The sequence below is a fragment of the Chrysoperla carnea genome (genome assembly GCF_905475395.1).
Source record: "Chrysoperla carnea chromosome X unlocalized genomic scaffold, inChrCarn1.1 SUPER_X_unloc_1, whole genome shotgun sequence".
NCBI lineage: Eukaryota > Metazoa > Arthropoda > Insecta > Neuroptera > Chrysopidae > Chrysoperla > Chrysoperla carnea.
Window position 1 is genome coordinate 488120 of NW_025408044.1, and position 21205 is coordinate 509324.

At 29.1% G+C, this 21205-nt stretch overlaps 1 non-coding gene across 1 annotated transcript; it reads left to right on the forward strand.

Moving 5' to 3' along the window:
• The first annotated feature begins 18207 nt into the window (after nucleotides 1-18207).
• LOC123303519 lies at nucleotides 18208-18326 on the forward strand. Its single transcript, XR_006535635.1, has one exon. It is a non-coding gene; the product is annotated as a 5S ribosomal RNA (ribosomal RNA).
• The last annotated feature ends 2879 nt before the right edge of the window (nucleotides 18327-21205 follow it).

A 21205-nucleotide genomic window follows, 5' to 3' on the forward strand; every position in this document is an offset into this window, starting at 1 on the left:
AACACACAGACAACCCCACACATTTTCCAACTAACGGAATGACACCCACCTTCATTGATCTTGTGATTAATAAAAATGTTAACAACATCACGCACCCAACCTCAATACCAGAGTTATCATCAGACCACAACCCGGTAATATTTAATATTACAAACTTAAATAAAGACAACACCAAACACATTGTCACTTCCTATAAATCAACCGATTGGGCAGAGTTTAGAAAAAAATTAAATTCAACAATAAAAATCAATAATAAAATAAACAATGCCCAAGAAGTTGATCAGGAAATAGATAACTTCACAAAAGGGGTGCAACAAGTCCAAAAAGCTCACAGCCGACGGGTCGTGATAGTTGATAACAGGTATCTCCCTGATGATAACACAAAAAACTTAATCAAATATAAAAATGCGATGAGGAAACTGTACCAAAAAAGATTTATACCAGGCCTCAAAGCAGATATAAACAAAATCACGAAAATGATCAGGAGGAACATTAAAAACAAGATCAATGAACAGTGGGAAAAAACACTAACGGACTTACGACCCGGTGACAGAACAATGTGGCGAATAACGAAGACGTTTAAAAAACCGAGACAACAAATCCCCACAATCACCACGAACGATAATAATTACATGACGGACAAAGACAAAGCTGACATAATAAGTGAAACTTTAGAGGAGATCCAGACTAACGAACAGAATACTCCACTAGAAGAGGACATAAAACGAAGAATACATGAATTCTTTCATACCACACAAACACCACAAAACAACACCAAAATAAAGCTCACAACCCCCCAAGAAATTAAAAACATAATTAAAACCCTCCCAAATAACAAAGCCCCAGGACAAGACGGGATAGACACCAAAATAATCAAAAACTTTACCACCAAAGCTATAGTACAACTTCAGTACATAATAAATGCAATCCTGAGGATAGGATACTTCCCTGAGTCCTGGAGAACGGCAATAGTGATCCCAGTACCGAAACCTAACAAGGATCATAGTAATCCCAAAAATTACAGACCAATAAGCCTCCTGAGCCCGCTGTCCAAGATAGCGGAAAAAGTCATTTTGGAAAGAATAAACAAGATAAGTCAGTCCAAAAATATAATAATACACGAACAATTCGGATTCAGAAGTGGTCATGGCACTTGCATGCAAGTTGCCAGAATAGCAAGTGACATAATACAAAATTTTAACAAAAGTAACGTCACGGCCATGGCCCTTCTGGATATTGAGAAAGCCTTTGACACGGTATATATTGATGGACTGATTTACAAACTAATAAATTATGACTTCCCAAGATGGCTAATAGCACTACTGGACAGTTACCTCAGAGGAAGGGGATTCTATGTAAAAATAAACAACAGCACATCGGAACTCCGACACCCAAAAGCAGGTGTGCCACAAGGATCGGTACTTGGGCCCATATTGTTCACCTACTTTATTAATGATATCCCAAAATTTGCCAAAACAAAAACTGCGATATACGCGGATGACACTGCCGTGTACGCCCACTCCTTTAGTGCTCAGGTGGCAACAAAACAACTACAAATACACCTGGATATGATACTTAAGTTTGCCAGGGACTGGAAAATCAAAATAAATAACAGCAAAACTGAACATATAATTTTTAGCAAAAAATTTACAAATGTCAAAATCTACGATCCACTTAAGGTAGACGGCGTAGCCATAGTCCCTGCCAAGCACAAAGTAAAGTACCTAGGTGTGTACCTCGATAGGACATTATCGTTTGTCCCACATATCAACCACCTGATCAGTAGGGGAAATGGGTGCATACGACAACTATACCCACTCCTGAACAAATACAGCAAACTCAGCACCAAAAATAAAAAAATGATATACACTGCAATAATAAGACCAACTATAACCTACGGAGCCCCTGTGTGGAACAGCGTTTCAGACACGACATATCTAAGACTGCAACGTATACAGAACAAATGCCTCCGACTTACACTAAACAAAGATAGATACGCTAGAATACAAGACATACATAGAGAGACAGACATACCGACAATCAAAGACTATACCAAACATGTAACGCATTCTTTCTACACTAAGTTGATTAAAAACAGCTACTTAACCAAAAATATGGTGAAGTCAAACTCACTAACCAAAAAACACAAACAAATATATACAAAATATTTAAATAATGTATAACAAAATATTTTACAGTAAATAATAAAGATAAAATACCCATTCCTTACAAGAGCCTGTGGCGTCGTGCCAGCGTTCCCGACTGGCACTCCGAAAGCAGGCGTTCAAGTCCCACGCAAGGCATTAAATTTTTTCTTTTTTTCTTTTCTTTTTAAATCTAATTTTACATGCAAAAACACATAGGCAATGGGCAATATAAGTTTGCCACAGCTATTGCCTAAAACATAAAACAGGTTTTTAAAAATTTTCCTGTAAAGAGCATATCAACAAAAATTAACTTAACATATACCTGCTCAAACAAATAAATTAAATATCATAAGCATAATTGCGACACAGCAATCTGCATGAAAGAAAAATAAGTTAGGATGAAAGCCTTTTAAGGCTAATAACCTATAATAGTAAATAAAAGTTTTGTAATATATGTTATGTATGTAATGTATTGTATTTTTAAATGTTGATTAATAAACTGTTTTTGAATTTGAATTGGTTCTCGTCCGATCACCGAAGTTAAGCAACATTGGGCACAGTCAGTACTTGGATGGGTGACCGCTTGGGAACACTGTGTGCGGTTGCCTTTTTATATTAAAAATATAAATTATTTTTCTTCTTTTCTTTTTTTTTACACACCATATATAAATATATGTTATTTAGAAATGTAAACCTTTTATATTATTCGTCAACAAATAAATATTATTTTTTGTATAAAATTTTATTGCATTTATAACTCATATCATGGTTACTTTAAAGCGAGAAGTTTTTTTAATATTTCAAATGAATATAAAATAATATAAATTTTATGAAATTTATTTATTTTTAGAAATAGCAATCGCTTATAATTATAACAAAATTTTAATAATGTTTAATTTTATTTCAATAATTTATATATATATATATATATATATATATATTTTTTAATAAAAATAATATACTCTTATTTAATAATATATGTTGGTCCTATATATAGGACCGAAAATATTTCTTATTTGTTTTTTTTTTTTTAAATTGTCATTTAAAACGCTTATGCACGTTCTCCACGAATACGTCTTGCCAATTGTATATCCTTAGGCATAATTGTAACACGCTTTGCATGAATTGCGCATAAATTGGTATCTTCAAATAAACCTACTAAATAGGCTTCACTAGCTTCTTGTAATGCCATAACAGCTGAACTTTGGAAACGTAAATCGGTTTTAAAATCTTGTGCAATTTCACGTACTAAACGTTGGAATGGTAATTTACGAATTAACAATTCAGTACTTTTTTGATAACGACGAATTTCTCGTAAAGCTACTGTACCAGGACGATATCTGTGTGGTTTTTTTACTCCACCAGTTGCTGGTGCACTTTTACGTGCAGCTTTCGTTGCTAATTGTTTTCTTGGTGCTTTACCACCAGTTGATTTACGTGCAGTTTGCTTGGTTCTAGCCATTTTCAAATAATAATGTTTTTACAAAAAAACACACAATTTTAAAAATTATATTCGACAATTTGATACTACAAAGTCAAATGTTTAAATGCGAAATAAATGTGTTGTATTTATATTTATATGAAATTTCAAAATTTTTGTTGTCATATCCTATTGGATAGCTATCAGAGTATGGACTAATCAAATTGTATAGGCGTGGCTTAAAAAATCTTTAATGCTTTATATAAAAAGGCACAATTGTACCGGCGCTCACATACATTACAATACTTGTGAGGTTAACACACGTGTTATCCGTTCGTTAAAATATTGTAAATAATTTTTTATTAAAATGACTGGCAGAGGAAAAGGTGGAAAGGGTCTTGGAAAAGGGGGTGCAAAACGTCATAGAAAAGTTTTGCGTGATAATATCCAAGGTATTACAAAACCTGCAATTCGTCGTTTAGCACGACGAGGTGGAGTAAAACGTATCCCACCAAAAACATAAATGTGTAAAAAGGCGTAGATGAATTCCAATAAACTCAATTACGTCAGCCCAAAAAAGTTGTGAAATCCCGTAGAGAAAAAAATTATTCGAAAAAAAATTATAAAAATGGCATAAATTTATTGAGTAACTTTTCCGTAAAGAAACATTAAAGTATTACATTAGCAACTTTTCGGTGACTTCATACCTACACGCACCTGTATAGGAGAACAAAAGATAATCGTTAACCCCCTACTATCTCCCTCCTCCCCTCTAATGTTATGACGTTATAATTTTTTCACAACTTTTATTAAACATCAAAATTTAAATTTAAACAATCAAAGTATTCTTTAGATTAAAGTCAAGCACCTACTTAACAAAGGCCTAATTTTTTTACTAAAGTACGAAAATTGTTGGTTTAAATTTCTTGTGTAAGTTTCTCCTTAGTACGTATTTTTTTAATATTTTACTTCGCAAGTTTTCGGAATACAAAAAACGAATCTAAAAATAAAAAACTTGCGAAGTAAAATATTAAATAAATACGTACTAAGGAGAAACTTACACAAGAAATTTAAACCAACAATTTTCGTACTTTAGTAAAAAAATTAGGCCTTTGTTAAGTAGGTGCTTGACTTTAATCTAAAGAATACTTTGATTGTTTAAATTTAAATTTTGATGTTTAATAAAAGTTGTGAAAAAATTATAACGTCATAACATTAGAGGGGAGGAGGGAGATAGTAGGGGGTTAACGATTATCTTTTGTTCTCCTATACAGGTGCGTGTAGGTATGAAGTCACCGAAAAGTTGCTAATGTAATACTTTAATGTTTCTTTACGGAAAAGTTACTCAATAAATTTATGCCATTTTTATAATTTTTTTTCGAATAATTTTTTTCTCTACGGGATTTCACAACTTTTTTGGGCTGACGTAATTGAGTTTATTGGAATTCATCTACGCCTTTTTACACATTTATGTTTTTGGTGGGATATCACTTCTTTTTGCCAGGCAATAGTATTTAAGTTGAAAGTGTTTGTAACAATTTTAACTCACCATTATGCATACATTGAATTACTGTTGAATACTGAGCCTCGTACGTCAAGAAATATGCCGAACAAGATGTCATCAAAATAGTGTTATTTATAAATATTATAATGAAAATTTCCTTTTCATATAACTGATATTGATTATTATATAATGCATTCTATATAATTTACGCCTAATTTGCGTCCGCATGGGTAAACAGTCATGTTTTCGAAAAAATGTTTTATGCAAAAGTTGGTTATTTCTTTATAAGGAATATTTTTTACATTAAAATTTTTGTTATATCTCTAACGGTTTACAAGATGGGTTCCACAGACCCAGAAATCAATTGACGTATAATGATCATTTACGAACTTGACCTCACTTTTTACGTCCTGAGTACGCTATAAAAATTTCATCTTAATATCTCTTTTCGTTTTTGAGTTATCGTGTTGGCAGACAGATGTGCATATGGACAGACAGATATTATGTAACTGCAAATATTTAGGCCTTGTTTATGGGTAATACGCACAGCTTGATTTCATAAAATAGTTCTGCACATGGATTGATCCTGAATATTACAACGGCTCATACAGGGGCCTTATATTTTGTAAGTGCGCATATTTGGGTCTTATATATTGGTATTGCGCACACTTTGATCCCATATAATTGTTCTGCGCATGGGATAATCTGGAATACAACAACTGCGCACACATTGACCTTAAATTTTGTAAGTGTGCATATTTGGGTCTTATATATTGGAAGTACGTACAGATTAATCACAAATTATAGTTCGGCCCATGCATTTATCCTAAATCTTACAACTACGCATACGCTGAATTTATATTTTGTTACTGCGCGTATGTAGGCCTAATACATTGCTAGTGCACGCATGTGGATTACATGAAATATTACTGCGCATGGGTTGATTCTAAATATTACAACTGCGCAAACAGGGACCTTATATTTTGTAAATGGGCATATTTGGTCCTTAAATATTGAAAATGCGCATAAATTAATCTCAAATTATAGTTCTGCGCATGCATTTTACCTGAATCTTAGAACTGCGCATTAGCTTCATTAATATTTTGCTACTGCGCATATGTTGGCCTTATATATTGCTAGTGCGCACATGTGGATTACATGTAATAGTACTGCGCATGGGTTGATCCTGAATATTACAACTGCGCATACAGGGACTTTATATATTGTTAGTGCGCATATTTGAGTATTATATCCGGCAAGTGCGCACAGATTAATCAATAATTATAGTTGTGCGTATGCATTTATCCTGAATCTTACAACTACGCATACGCTGAATTTATATTTTGTTACTGCGCGTATATAGGCCTTATATATTGCTAGTACACGCATGTGGATTACATGATGTAGTACTGCGCATGGGTTGATTCTAAATATTACAACTGCGCAAACGGGAACCCTATATTTTGTAAATGGGCATATTTGGTCCTTAAATATTGAAAATGCGCATAAATTAATCACAAATGATAGTTCTGCGCATGCATTTTACCTGAATCTTAGAACTGCGCATTAGCTTGGTTAATATTTTGCTACTGCGCATATGTAGGCCTTATATATTGCATGTGCGCACATGTGGATTACATGTAATAATACTGCGCATGGGTTGATCCTGAATATTACAACTGCACATACAGGGACTTTATATTTTGTTAGTGCGCATATTTGGGTATTATATCCGGGAAGTGCCCACAGATTAATCAATAATTATAGTTGTGCGCATGCATTTATCCTGAATCTTGCAACTGCGCATACGCTAAATTTATATTTTGTTACTGCGCACATGTAGGCCTTAAAAATTGCTTGTGCGCACACGAGGATTACATGTAATAGTACTGCGCATAGGTTGACCCTCAATTCAAGCAAGTCTCTGTCGAATGTCCAAAATCGCATCTTTCTATAATTTAGAAGTCCCTTAGAATCGGTATAGCTGAATCATTTATAGATAAATCAATTATAGTGGAAGTGATGGAAAAATAATAACGCCACTAACCTTACCATGTTTTGTTATCAAATCTAAACGTGTATACAAAATTTCGACTCAATCGGTTGAAGATATCTGCTTTAAAATTGAGTAATAACATCCCCCCCCCCCCATTTAACAAAATATGGCGGAAGCGAAGAGAAAATTTGATCAAGTCAACCATAAAAATTCAATGTCATTCAAAGTCAGCGTGCTTACAAAATTTCAACGTAATCGATTGAGGGTGTCGGCTTCAAAATTGGGTTGCAAGATTATTTATTGTTGAACATAACAATACCATTGTTTTAAAGAAAATAAAATTCGTTGTCATAGCAACCGTTAGTAGTGAACACTACAAGACATACAAGCAAAATGGCTTAAAACTTCTTGTGAAATTATATTTATACTTTTTTTAAATTTAAGGACAAAAAAAGTTGGATTTTGCATTAACGAAAAAAACAGGACTGGTTATTTACTTTCTCGAGGGAAAATGATTGTTTTTTCGAAAAAATGTTTCAAACAAAAGTTGTTTATTTTTATGTAAGGAACATTTTTTACATTTAAACTTTTGTTCTATCTCTTACCGTTTTTCCGAAAATTGCAATTTAATTTTTTACTTTATTTGCTTTTCACGGGAAAACAATTACCTTTACAACAAAATTTTTCATACAGAATTGTTTAATTTTATGCAAGGAACATTTTTTGCATTTAAACTTTTGTTCTATCTCTTACAGTTTTCGCTATAAAAGCAAATTAAAATTTTCCTAATTAATGTAACATAATAATTTTAATATGTTTTCTACATGGTACTTTGAATTTCATAGGGTCTTAGTAATAAGATATATTTTATTTAATTTTTATAATATTTTAAGTTGGAAATATTGAAATACACAATTAATTTTTGAATATTTATTTAATATTTATTCAAATTTAATCAATATTTAATTAAAATTATATAAATAACAAATTTTTAAGCGTATTTTAGTTTTCCCATACAAATTGTATAGGAAAAAAAACTAGCCTTCTGATTGGTTCATATTTTCCCATGTATTTTTAATAGGGCTAAAAATGCACTTTTAATTAGCGAAATTTCCCATTTCCCGTTAAAAATTTTGATATTTGGAAGTTTTTCTGGGGTATGATTTTTCTCTAATTTATTTTAATGAAAACCGCATCTTTATACCATTTCTCAGTTTTGCTGTGAATTTATGTCAGTGAGTGACAAAATTTCGGGGCGTGGCCGTTTTTTGACGCGTTATTGCTCGGAAACGATGAGAGCCGTGAACGTGAGCTTTGATTTACGGCGTCCCAGGGTATATATCTACTTAAGTTGAAAAGCGCAACATTATAGCTCAAGTAGTTTCTGAGATATAAGGGTGTGAAAAGGGGCTATTTGACGTCCTGTATATATAGTCACAACAAAAACATTCACATTTCACATATACATCATCATACATCATCATACATTACCCTTTCAATTTTCCATTTTACTTATCTACGCTAACGCACTGTTGTGCTATATGATCTCTGGTTTAATTTATGAAGAAACACGTGGTGTACTTAAAGTATTCCTTGAAAATGTTATTCGGGATGCTGTTACATATACTGAACACGCAAAACGTAAAACAGTTACAGCTATGGATGTTGTATATGCATTAAAACGACAAGGTCGTACTTTGTATGGTTTTGGAGGTTAAGAAAATATAATAATTTACTTAAAATATTTAGTAAATTTATTAAAGAATATTTAATACATCCGATAAATTTAAACAGGCTTTCCTTTTTGGGAAGCCACTAATTTTATTTATATAAGAGTAAATAAATTTGTTAATAAATATAACATATTATATAATTTGTTTACAACAAATTATTTTGTTTATAACATACATTACCAAATATTTTTATTTATTTTTTTTTTTTTATTGTAATATATCTGCAATAATAAATTATAATTTGTATATTATCTATTTTATTTTACAATAACTTATTGAATTTTTGAAAAAATTTTATTATAAATTAATATACTATTATATTTTTTATATATACAAGTTAAGAGTAACAAGTATCGATAGGAGATTATCGAATTTATAACTAATAAAACATTTCGCCTTAATCAAAGAAAATAAAGATTTTGCTATACCATTTTTTATACTTTCAATAAATAATTTATTATTAAATTTTTATTATTTCATTTATTTTTTAAAATTATTAAAAATATTTTTCTAATAATTATAAGCGTACATAAACAAGTAGTAAATGTAAAATGAAAATAATAAAGGTAATGTAATGCATTTGCATTACACTGATTTACGATATATATTCCGCGATATCCTTTATTATATTTAAAATTAATAATATTGATATACTAATAATAGATATATTCAAGCTATTAATATATAAAATTTTATATTAAATATGATATTAATAATTGTTTATTTTATTTTTTTGTATATATAAAAATAATTTACTCTTATTTAAAAAATTTGATGGCTCTCTTAAAAAGAGAGCCGTTTTTATATGTTGATGTATTTTTATGTTATCAATTAAATAATATTTTCGATTTATTTATTTTGATCTTGTATATTTTGTAACAGCTTTAGTACCTTCACTAACAGCGTGCTTTGCCAATTCACCAGGTAATAATAATCGAACTGCGGTTTGAATTTCCCGACTTGTGATTGTTGAACGTTTATTATAATGTGCTAAACGTGATGCTTCAGCAGCAATACGTTCAAAAATATCATTAACAAAACTGTTCATGATACTCATAGCTTTACTAGAGATACCAGTATCAGGATGCACTTGTTTTAATACTTTGTAAATGTAAATTGCATATGATTCCTTGCGCTTCCTCTTCTTTTTCTTATCACTCTTTGATATATTTTTTTGAGCTTTGCCAGCTTTTTTTGCTGCTTTTCCACTTGTTTTTGGTGGCATTGTTACAAACAATTAATATACACAGATAGTTACAGAACACCAGTCAGTATATGTATGAGCGTGTCGTGTATACAACTAGCGTATTATATACGCGAAGATGGATATAACAATAAAAATGAATACTACTCTCTGATTGGCTGAAAATAATACTATAAGGTGATTGGTTTATTTTTAAAGTTTTATATTTTATAAATATTATAAATTAAAATACCCAAATAACATTTTAAACATTTATGTTACAATCCCCGTAACGTACACATCTGTGTGATTATATTTACAAAAAAAAATATTAATTAAATAAATTTATTCGCTATGTCTGGACGAGGTAAAGGTGGTAAAGTAAAGGGAAAGGCAAAGTCAAGATCAAGCCGAGCAGGATTACAATTTCCTGTTGGAAGAATTCACAGATTATTACGAAAAGGAAATTATGCTGAACGAGTAGGTGCTGGTGCCCCAGTATATTTGGCTGCTGTTATGGAATATTTGGCTGCAGAAGTTCTCGAGTTAGCTGGTAATGCTGCCCGTGATAACAAAAAAACACGTATCATTCCACGTCATTTACAATTGGCAATTCGTAATGATGAAGAATTAAATAAATTATTATCTGGTGTAACAATTGCTCAAGGTGGTGTATTACCAAACATTCAAGCAGTGTTATTACCAAAGAAAACTGAAAAGAAAGCATAAATTAAAAACATTGCATTAATTTTTATAATAATAATACATCGATCATAGGCCTTTTAATAAAAGGCCACAAATTTATTTAAAATAAGAGTAAAAATTATTTTTATAAATAATATATTATAATATTTTTTTAAAGAATCAATTTAAATAATTATAAATTAATGATTCTTTTTTTTTTTTCTTTTTTTATATGTTATTATGGAAATAATTCATCATATTATGATGACATTTAGGTAACATATTATAAGAATATTCATAAAATATTATCAAAATAATATTGTATTATGATGATATTTAGACAAAATATTATAAGAATATACACAAAATATTATCAAAATAATATCATTAGATAACAAAACTGTTCATGATACTCATACCTTTACTAGAGATAAAAGTATCAGGATGCACTTGTATTAATACATATTATCACAACATCACAAAATATTTTTTAAAAGGAAAAATTTTTTTAAAATTATTATAAAATTTGATTGAATTAAATTTCAATTTATTTTTTTAATAATTAAAGAAAAAAAAAAAAAAAGCATATAAACTTTCTATTGAAAATGTTATTTTAAACTAGATGGCCAAGTGAACTTCGTTACACAAACAATATATGACGTATTCGTTATTTAAATAATCAGTATCCTTTGATATTATATCAATACGTTACTCTCTTCTTTTGATACATATTAATAAAATTTCAATTTATAAGATTTTATGTCAATTATATAAATAATATTATAAATTTTCTAAATACATAAGTTAAGTAACAAAAAATTTGAATAACAAGATAAATTTATATATTATGTTTTAATACTCGATACTATAATATATCGCATCCGTTACCAATTATTCGGTATCCTTTGATTTATACACAGAATGAACTAAAAATATATATCAAATTTATTTTATTTATTTATATATTTAATATTATTATTATTATTTTATATTACAAAGTTTCTTAACGAAGCTTACAATGATTTCTCATATCGTACTTAACAAAATTATTTAGATCATATAAAATTTAAATTGTTAAAAAATTTGTATATTTATTATTATTATTATTTATTTTTATTAAAATTACATAACATACAATTAATAATATTTTAATAATTATATAAATTAATTCTTATTTAAAATAATCTTATATTAATCTCAACAAATACTCTAATAATATATTTTGTCATAAATTTTTTTATATTTAAAATAAATATTATAATATATAAATACTTATATCAGTATAAAATTTCTTTATATAATTATGAAAAAATTAATTTAATAGTTAATTATTGATATTAATGCATAAATAAAAGTATTTTCTAATGAAATATATTTTGTCAATGTTCGATTAACACATTTCATAATAATACGTTTTCATTATTGACAAAAAAAGTTTTTCTAAAAATGAAATCTTATACTATAATATATATATTTATATATTAAATTTTTTAATTATTTATATACTAATAATTTATAATAAATCGATATTAAATAAAAAATAAAAATATCATATAGCACAGCAGTGCGAATCGTAGATTAATTTAAAAAAAATGGAAAATCGAAAATTGAAAGTGTAATGTATGCTGTATATGTGAAATGTGTATATGCTTTTGCTGTGACTATATATACAGGACGTCAAATAGCCCTTTTTCACACCCTTATATCTCAGAAACTACTGGAGCTATAATGTTGAAACTTTCAACTTAAGTAGATATTTACCCTGGGACGCCGTAAATCAAAGCTCACGTTCACGGCTCTCATCGTTTCCGAGCAATAACGCGTCAAAAAACGGCCACGCCCCGAAATTTTGTCACTCACTGACATAAATTCACAGCAAAACTGAGAAATGGTATAAAGATGCGGTTTTCATTAAAATAAATTAGAGAAAAATCATACCCCAGAAAAACTTCCAAATATCAAAATTTTTAACGGGAAATGGGAAATTTCGCTAATTAAAGGTGCATTTTTTCCCTATTTAAAAATACATGGTAAAATATGAACCAATCAGAAGGCTAGTTTTTTTTCCTATACAAATTGTATGGTAAAACTTAAATACGCTTAAAAATTTGTTATTTATATAATTTTAATTAAATATTGATTAAATTTGAATAAATATTAAATAAATATTCAAAAATTAATTGTGTATTTCAATATTTCCAACTTAAAATATTATAAAAATTAAATAAAATATATCTTATTACTAAGACCCTATGAAATTCAAAGTACCATGTAGAAAACATATTAAAATTATTATGTTACATTAATTAGGAAAATTTTAATTTGCTTTTTTAGCGAAAACTGTAAGAGATAGAACAAAAGTTTAAATGCAAAAAATGTTCCTTGCATAAAATTAAACAATTCTGTATGAAAAATTTTGCTGTAAAGTTAATTGTTTTCCCGTGAAAAGCAAATAAAGTAAAAAATTAAATTGCAATTTTCGGAAAAACGGTAAGAGATAGAACAAAAGTTTAAATGTAAAAAATGTTCCTTACATAAAAATAAACAACTTTCGTTTGAAAAATTTTTTCGAAAAAACAATCATTTTCCCTCGAGAAAGTAAATAACCAGTCCTGTTTTTTTCGTTAATGCAAAATCCAACTATTTTTGTCCTTAAATTTAAAAAAAGTATAAATATAATTTCACAAGAAGTTTTAAACCATTTTGCTTGTTTGTCTTGTAGTGTTCACTACTAACGGTTGCTATGACAACGAATTTTATTTTCTTTAAAACAATGGTATTGTTATGTTCAACAATAAATAATCTTGCAACCCAATTTTGAAGCCGACACCCTCAATCGATTACGTTGAAATTTTGTAAGCACTCTGACTTTGAATGACATTGAATTTTTATGGTTGACTTGATCAAATTTTCTCTTCGCTTCCGCCATATTTTGTTAAATGGGGGGGAGGGATGTTATTACTCAATTTTAAAGCAGATATCTTCAACCGATTGAGTTGAAATTTTGTATACACGTTTAGATTTGATAACAAAACATGGTAAGGTTAGTGGCGTTATTATTTTTCCATCACTTCCACTATAATTGATTTATCTATAAATGATTCAGCTATATCGATTCTAAGGGACTTCTAAATTATAGAAAGATGCGATTTTGGACATTCGACAGAGACTTGCTTGAATTGAGGGTGAACCTATGCGCAGTACTATTACATGTAATCCTCGTGTGCGCACAAGCAATTTTTAAGGCCTACATGTGCGCAGTAACAAAATATAAATTTAGCGTATGCGCAGTTGCAAGATTCAGGATAAATGCATGCGCACAACTATAATTATTGATTAATCTGTGGGCACTTCCCGGATATAATACCCAAATATGCGCACTAACAAAATATAAAGTCCCTGTATGTGCAGTTGTAATATTCAGGATCAACCCATGCGCAGTATTATTACATGTAATCCACATGTGCGCACATGCAATATATAAGGCCTACATATGCGCAGTAGCAAAATATTAACCAAGCTAATGCGCAGTTCTAAGATTCAGGTAAAATGCATGCGCAGAACTATCATTTGTGATTAATTTATGCGCATTTTCAATATTTAAGGACCAAATATGCCCATTTACAAAATATAGGGTTCCCGTTTGCGCAGTTGTAATATTTAGAATCAACCCATGCGCAGTACTACATCATGTAATCCACATGCGTGTACTAGCAATATATAAGGCCTATATACGCGCAGTAACAAAATATAAATTCAGCGTATGCGTAGTTGTAAGATTCAGGATAAATGCATACGCACAACTATAATTATTGATTAATCTGTGCGCACTTGCCGGATATAATACTCAAATATGCGCACTAACAAAATATAAAGTCCCTGTATGCGCAGTTGTAATATTCAGGATCAACCCATGCGCAGTACTATTACATGTAATCCACATGTGCGCACTAGCAATATATAAGGCCAACATATGCGCAGTAGCAAAATATTAATGAAGCTAATGCGCAGTTCTAAGATTCAGGTAAAATGCATGCGCAGAACTATAATTTGAGATTAATTTATGCGCATTTTCAATATTTAAGGACCAAATATGCCCATTTACAAAATATAAGGTCCCTGTTTGCGCAGTTGTAATATTTAGAATCAACCCATGCGCAGTAATATTTCATGTAATCCACATGCGTGCACTAGCAATGTATTAGGCCTACTTACGCGCAGTAACAAAATATAAATTCAGCGTATGCGTAGTTGTAAGATTTAGGATAAATGCATGGGCCGAACTATAATTTGTGATTAATATGTACGTACTTCCAATATATAAGACCCAAATATGCACACTTACAAAATTTAAGGTCAATGTGTGCGCAGTTGTTATATTCCAGATTATCCCATGCGCAGAACAATTATATGGGATCAAAGTGTGCGCAATAACAATATATAAGACCCAAATATGCGCACTTACAAAATATAAGGCCCCTGTATGAGCCGTTGTTATATTCAGGATCAATCCATGTGCAGAACTATTTTATGAAATCAAGCTGTGCGTATTACCCATAAATAAGGCCTAAATATTTGCAGTTACATAATATCTGTCTGTCCGTATGCACATCTGTCTGCCAACACGATAACTCAAAAACGAAAAGAGATATTAAGATGAAATTTTTATAGCGTACTCAGGATGTAAAAAGTGAGGTGAAGTTCGTAAATGATCATTATACGTCAATTGATTTCTGGGTCTGTGGAACCCATCTTGTAAACCGTTAGAGATATAACAAAAATTTTAATGTAAAAAATATTCCTTATAAAGAAATAACAAACTTTTGCATAAAACATTTTTTTGAAAACATGACTGTTTACCCATGCGGACGCAAATTAGGCGTAAATTATATAGAATGTATTATATAATAATCAATATCAGTTATATGGAAATGAAATTTTCATTATAATATTTATAAATAACACTATTTTGATGACATCTTGTTCGGCATATTTCTTGACGTACGAGGCTCAGTATTCAACAGTAATTCAATGTATGCATAATGGTGAGTTAAAATTATTACAGACACTTTCAACTTAAATACTATTGCCTGGCAAAAAGAAGTGATATCCCACCAAAAACATAAATGTGTAAAAAGGCGTAGATGTCACAGAATTCCAATAAACTCAATTACGTCAGCCCAAAAAAGTTGTGAAATCCCGTAGAGAAAAAAATTCTTCGAAAAAAAATTATAAAAATGCCATAAATTTATTGAGTAACTTTTCCGTAAAGAAACATTAAAGTATTACATTAGCAACTTTTCGGTGACGTCATACCTACACGCACCTGTATAGGAGAACAAAAGAAAATCGTTAACCCCCTACTACCTCCCTCCTCCCATCTAATGTTATGACGTTATAATTTTTTCACAACTTTTTTTAAACATCAAAATTTAAATTTAAACAATCGAAAGTATTCTTCAGATAAAAGTCAAGCACTTACTTAACAAAAGCCTAATTTTTTTTTACTAAAGTACGAAAATTATTGGTTTAAATTTCTTGTGTAGGTTTCTCCTTAGTACGTATTTATTTTATATTTTACTTCGCAAGTTTTTTATTTTTAGATTCGTTTTTATATTCCGAAAACTTGCGAAGTAAAATATAAAATAAATACGTACTAAGGAGAAACCTACACAAGAAATTTAAACCAATAATTTTCGTACTTTAGTAAAAAAAAATTAGGCTTTTGTTAAGTAAGTGCTTGACTTTTATCTGAAGAATACTTTCGATTGTTTAAATTTAAATTTTGATGTTTAAAAAAAGTTGTGAAAAAATTATAACGTCATAACATTAGATGGGAGGAGGGAGGTAGTAGGGGGTTAACGATTTTCTTTTGTTCTCCTATACAGGTGCGTGTAGGTATGACGTCACCGAAAAGTTGCTAATGTAATACTTTAATGTTTCTTTACGGAAAAGTTACTCAATAAATTTATGGCATTTTTATAATTTTTTTTCGAAGAATTTTTTTCTCTACGGGATTTCACAACTTTTTTGGGCTGACGTAATTGAGTTTATTGGAATTCTGTGACATCTACGCCTTTTTACACATTTATGTTTTTGGTGGGATATACTTTTTAAGTTTACCTTAAAAATATTATTGTTTTGTATGATTGAAATAATTAATATTAAACTATGTTTATTAATAATTGTTAATAAAAAAATTAAATATATTTTAATTTATAAAATAAATATTATTATTAAATTTATAATTTATTATTTTATATATTATAGAAATTGAAAAAATAAATCATGTTTACTACGACAGTAAATTAGAAATACTATTTAATTTTTATGTGTTTTCTACATGGTACTTTGACTTACATAGGGACTTATATTATTGTGAATAATGATATAATTGAAAACCTTTATTTTTTATTTGATAGAATTATTATATTTTATCATTTAAATATTTATAATAAATACATTATTTTTATAAAGTAAAAAAATATGGCCGAAGAAAATTCTACAGCTGTTGCAGCAACTGCGGTTACTGCTGCTTCTACAACACCAACAAAAAAAGCAACAGCTTCTGGTGCTAAACGTACAAAACAACATTCAAAACCAACACATCCACGTACATCAGAAATGGTTGTTAACGCAATTAAAAATTTAAAAGAACGTGGTGGTTCATCATTACAAGCAATTAAAAAATATTTAGCTGCAAATTATAAAGTGGATTCTGATAAAATTTCACCATTTATTAAAAAATATTTAAAAGCTGCTGTAACTGAGGGAGCCTTGGTACAAACTAAAGGTAAAGGTGCATCTGGTTCATTCAAATTGGCTGCTTCCGCTTCATCTAATTCTTCAGCTAAATCAAAAGTATCCAAAAAAGAAAGTGGAGCAAAAGGTTCAGCAAAGAGTGCTAAAAGTAAACGGGCACCAAAAGAAAAGAAAGCCACAACTACATCATTGGCAGCCAAAAAGCCTAAAGCAAAAAAAGCGACTCCATCATCATCAACTGCTGCTAAAAAAGTTACTGCAAAATCATCAGCGGCATCAAAAAAAGCACCAGTTAAAGCAAAACCAGCAAAAAGTACAAAATCCGCTGCCAAAAGTAGCCCTGCTCGTAAACCGAAAGCACCAAAAGCTAAGAAAGCTTCTGTTGCCAAATCATCTCCTACAAAAATTAAAAAAGCAGCACCAAAAAAGAAATGATCTGTTACTTTAATAATATATTGAAATATTTCATTATTTTTGCTAAAAAATGAAAATAACATAGGCCTTAATACAGGCCACAAATTAATATTTGATAAGAGTAAATTATTTTTTGTATAAATATTTTATAAAATAATAGTTAAGAAACATTTGCCACAGTCAGTACCACGGATGGGTGGCCACTTGAGAATACTGTGTGCGGTTGCATTTTTAATTAAAATATATGGTATAATAAATAAGTATATATTTAAATTGATTACTTCATTGAAAATTTTAATAATATACTTTAATATTAATGATATTTATGAAAAATATATATTTGTAAAAATTTTCATTTATTACTGGCAACAGCCATACCACGTTGAAAACACCGGTTCTCGTCCGATCACCGAAGTTAAGCAACATTGGGCACAGTCAGTACTTGGATGGGTGACCGCTTGGGAACACTGTGTGCGGTTGCCTTTTTATATTAAAAATATAAATTATTTTTCTTCTTTTCTTTTTTTTTACACACCATATATAAATATATGTTATTTAGAAATGTAAACCTTTTATATTATTCGTCAACAAATAAATATTATTTTTTGTATAAAATTTTATTGCATTTATAACTCATATCATGGTTACTTTAAAGCGAGAAGTTTTTTTAATATTTCAAATGAATATAAAATAATATAAATTTTATGAAATTTATTTATTTTTAGAAATAGCAATCGCTTATAATTATAACAAAATTTTAATAATGTTTAATTTTATTTCAATAATTTATATATATATATATATATATATATTTTTTAATAAAAATAATATACTCTTATTTAATAATATATGTTGGTCCTATATATAGGACCGAAAATATTTCTTATTTGTTTTTTTTTTTTTAAATTGTCATTTAAAACGCTTATGCACGTTCTCCACGAATACGTCTTGCCAATTGTATATCCTTAGGCATAATTGTAACACGCTTTGCATGAATTGCGCATAAATTGGTATCTTCAAATAAACCTACTAAATAGGCTTCACTAGCTTCTTGTAATGCCATAACAGCTGAACTTTGGAAACGTAAATCGGTTTTAAAATCTTGTGCAATTTCACGTACTAAACGTTGGAATGGTAATTTACGAATTAACAATTCAGTACTTTTTTGATAACGACGAATTTCTCGTAAAGCTACTGTACCAGGACGATATCTGTGTGGTTTTTTTACTCCACCAGTTGCTGGTGCACTTTTACGTGCAGCTTTCGTTGCTAATTGTTTTCTTGGTGCTTTACCACCAGTTGATTTACGTGCAGTTTGCTTGGTTCTAGCCATTTTCAAATAATAATGTTTTTACAAAAAAACACACAATTTTAAAAATTATATTCGACAATTTGATACTACAAAGTCAAATGTTTAAATGCGAAATAAATGTGTTGTATTTATATTTATATGAAATTTCAAAATTTTTGTTGTCATATCCTATTGGATAGCTATCAGAGTATGGACTAATCAAATTGTATAGGCGTGGCTTAAAAAATCTTTAATGCTTTATATAAAAAGGCACAATTGTACCGGCGCTCACATACATTACAATACTTGTGAGGTTAACACACGTGTTATCCGTTCGTTAAAATATTGTAAATAATTTTTTATTAAAATGACTGGCAGAGGAAAAGGTGGAAAGGGTCTTGGAAAAGGGGGTGCAAAACGTCATAGAAAAGTTTTGCGTGATAATATCCAAGGTATTACAAAACCTGCAATTCGTCGTTTAGCACGACGAGGTGGAGTAAAACGTATCTCTGGTTTAATTTATGAAGAAACACGTGGTGTACTTAAAGTATTCCTTGAAAATGTTATTCGGGATGCTGTTACATATACTGAACACGCAAAACGTAAAACAGTTACAGCTATGGATGTTGTATATGCATTAAAACGACAAGGTCGTACTTTGTATGGTTTTGGAGGTTAAGAAAATATAATAATTTACTTAAAATATTTAGTAAATTTATTAAAGAATATTTAATACATCCGATAAATTTAAACAGGCTTTCCTTTTTGGGAAGCCACTAATTTTATTTATATAAGAGTAAATAAATTTGTTAATAAATATAACATATTATATAATTTGTTTACAACAAATTATTTTGTTTATAACATACATTACCAAATATTTTTATTTTTTTTTTTTTTTTTATTGTAATATATCTGCAATAATAAATTATAATTTGTATATTATCTATTTTATTTTACAATAACTTATTGAATTTTTGAAAAAATTTTATTATAAATTAATATACTATTATATTTTTTATATATACAAGTTAAGAGTAACAAGTATCGATAGGAGATTATCGAATTTATAACTAATAAAACATTTCGCCTTAATCAAAGAAAATAAAGATTTTGCTATACCATTTTTTATACTTTCAATAAATAATTTATTATTAAATTTTTATTATTTCATTTATTTTTTAAAATTATTAAAAATATTTTTCTAATAATTATAAGCGTACATAAACAAGTAGTAAATGTAAAATGAAAATAATAAAGGTAATGTAATGCATTTGCATTACACTGATTTACGATATATATTCCGCGATATCCTTTATTATATTTAAAATTAATAATATTGATATACTAATAATAGATATATTCAAGCTATTAATATATAAAATTTTATATTAAATATGATATTAATAATTGTTTATTTTATTTTTTTGTATATATAAAAATAATTTACTCTTATTTAAAAAATTTGATGGCTCTCTTAAAAAGAGAGCCGTTTTTATATGTTGATGTATTTTTATGTTATCAATTAAATAATATTTTCGATTTATTTATTTTGAACTTGTATATTTTGTAACAGCTTTAGTACCTTCACTAACAGCGTGCTTTGCCAATTCACCAGGTAATAATAATCGAACTGCGGTTTGAATTTCCCGACTTGTGATTGTTGAACGTTTATTATAATGTGCTAAACGTGATGCTTCAGCAGCAATACGTTCAAAAATATCATTAACAAAACTGTTCATGATACTCATAGCTTTACTAGAGATACCAGTATCAGGATGCACTTGTTTTAATACTTTGTAAATGTAAATTGCATATGATTCCTTGCGCTTCCTCTTCTTTTTCTTATCACTCTTTGATATATTTTTTTGAGCTTTGCCAGCTTTTTTTGCTGCTTTTCCACTTGTTTTTGGTGGCATTGTTACAAACAATTAATATACACAGATAGTTACAGAACACCAGTCAGTATATGTATGAGCGTGTCGTGTATACAACTAGCGTATTATATACGCGAAGATGGATATAACAATAAAAATGAATACTACTCTCTGATTGGCTAAAAATAATACTA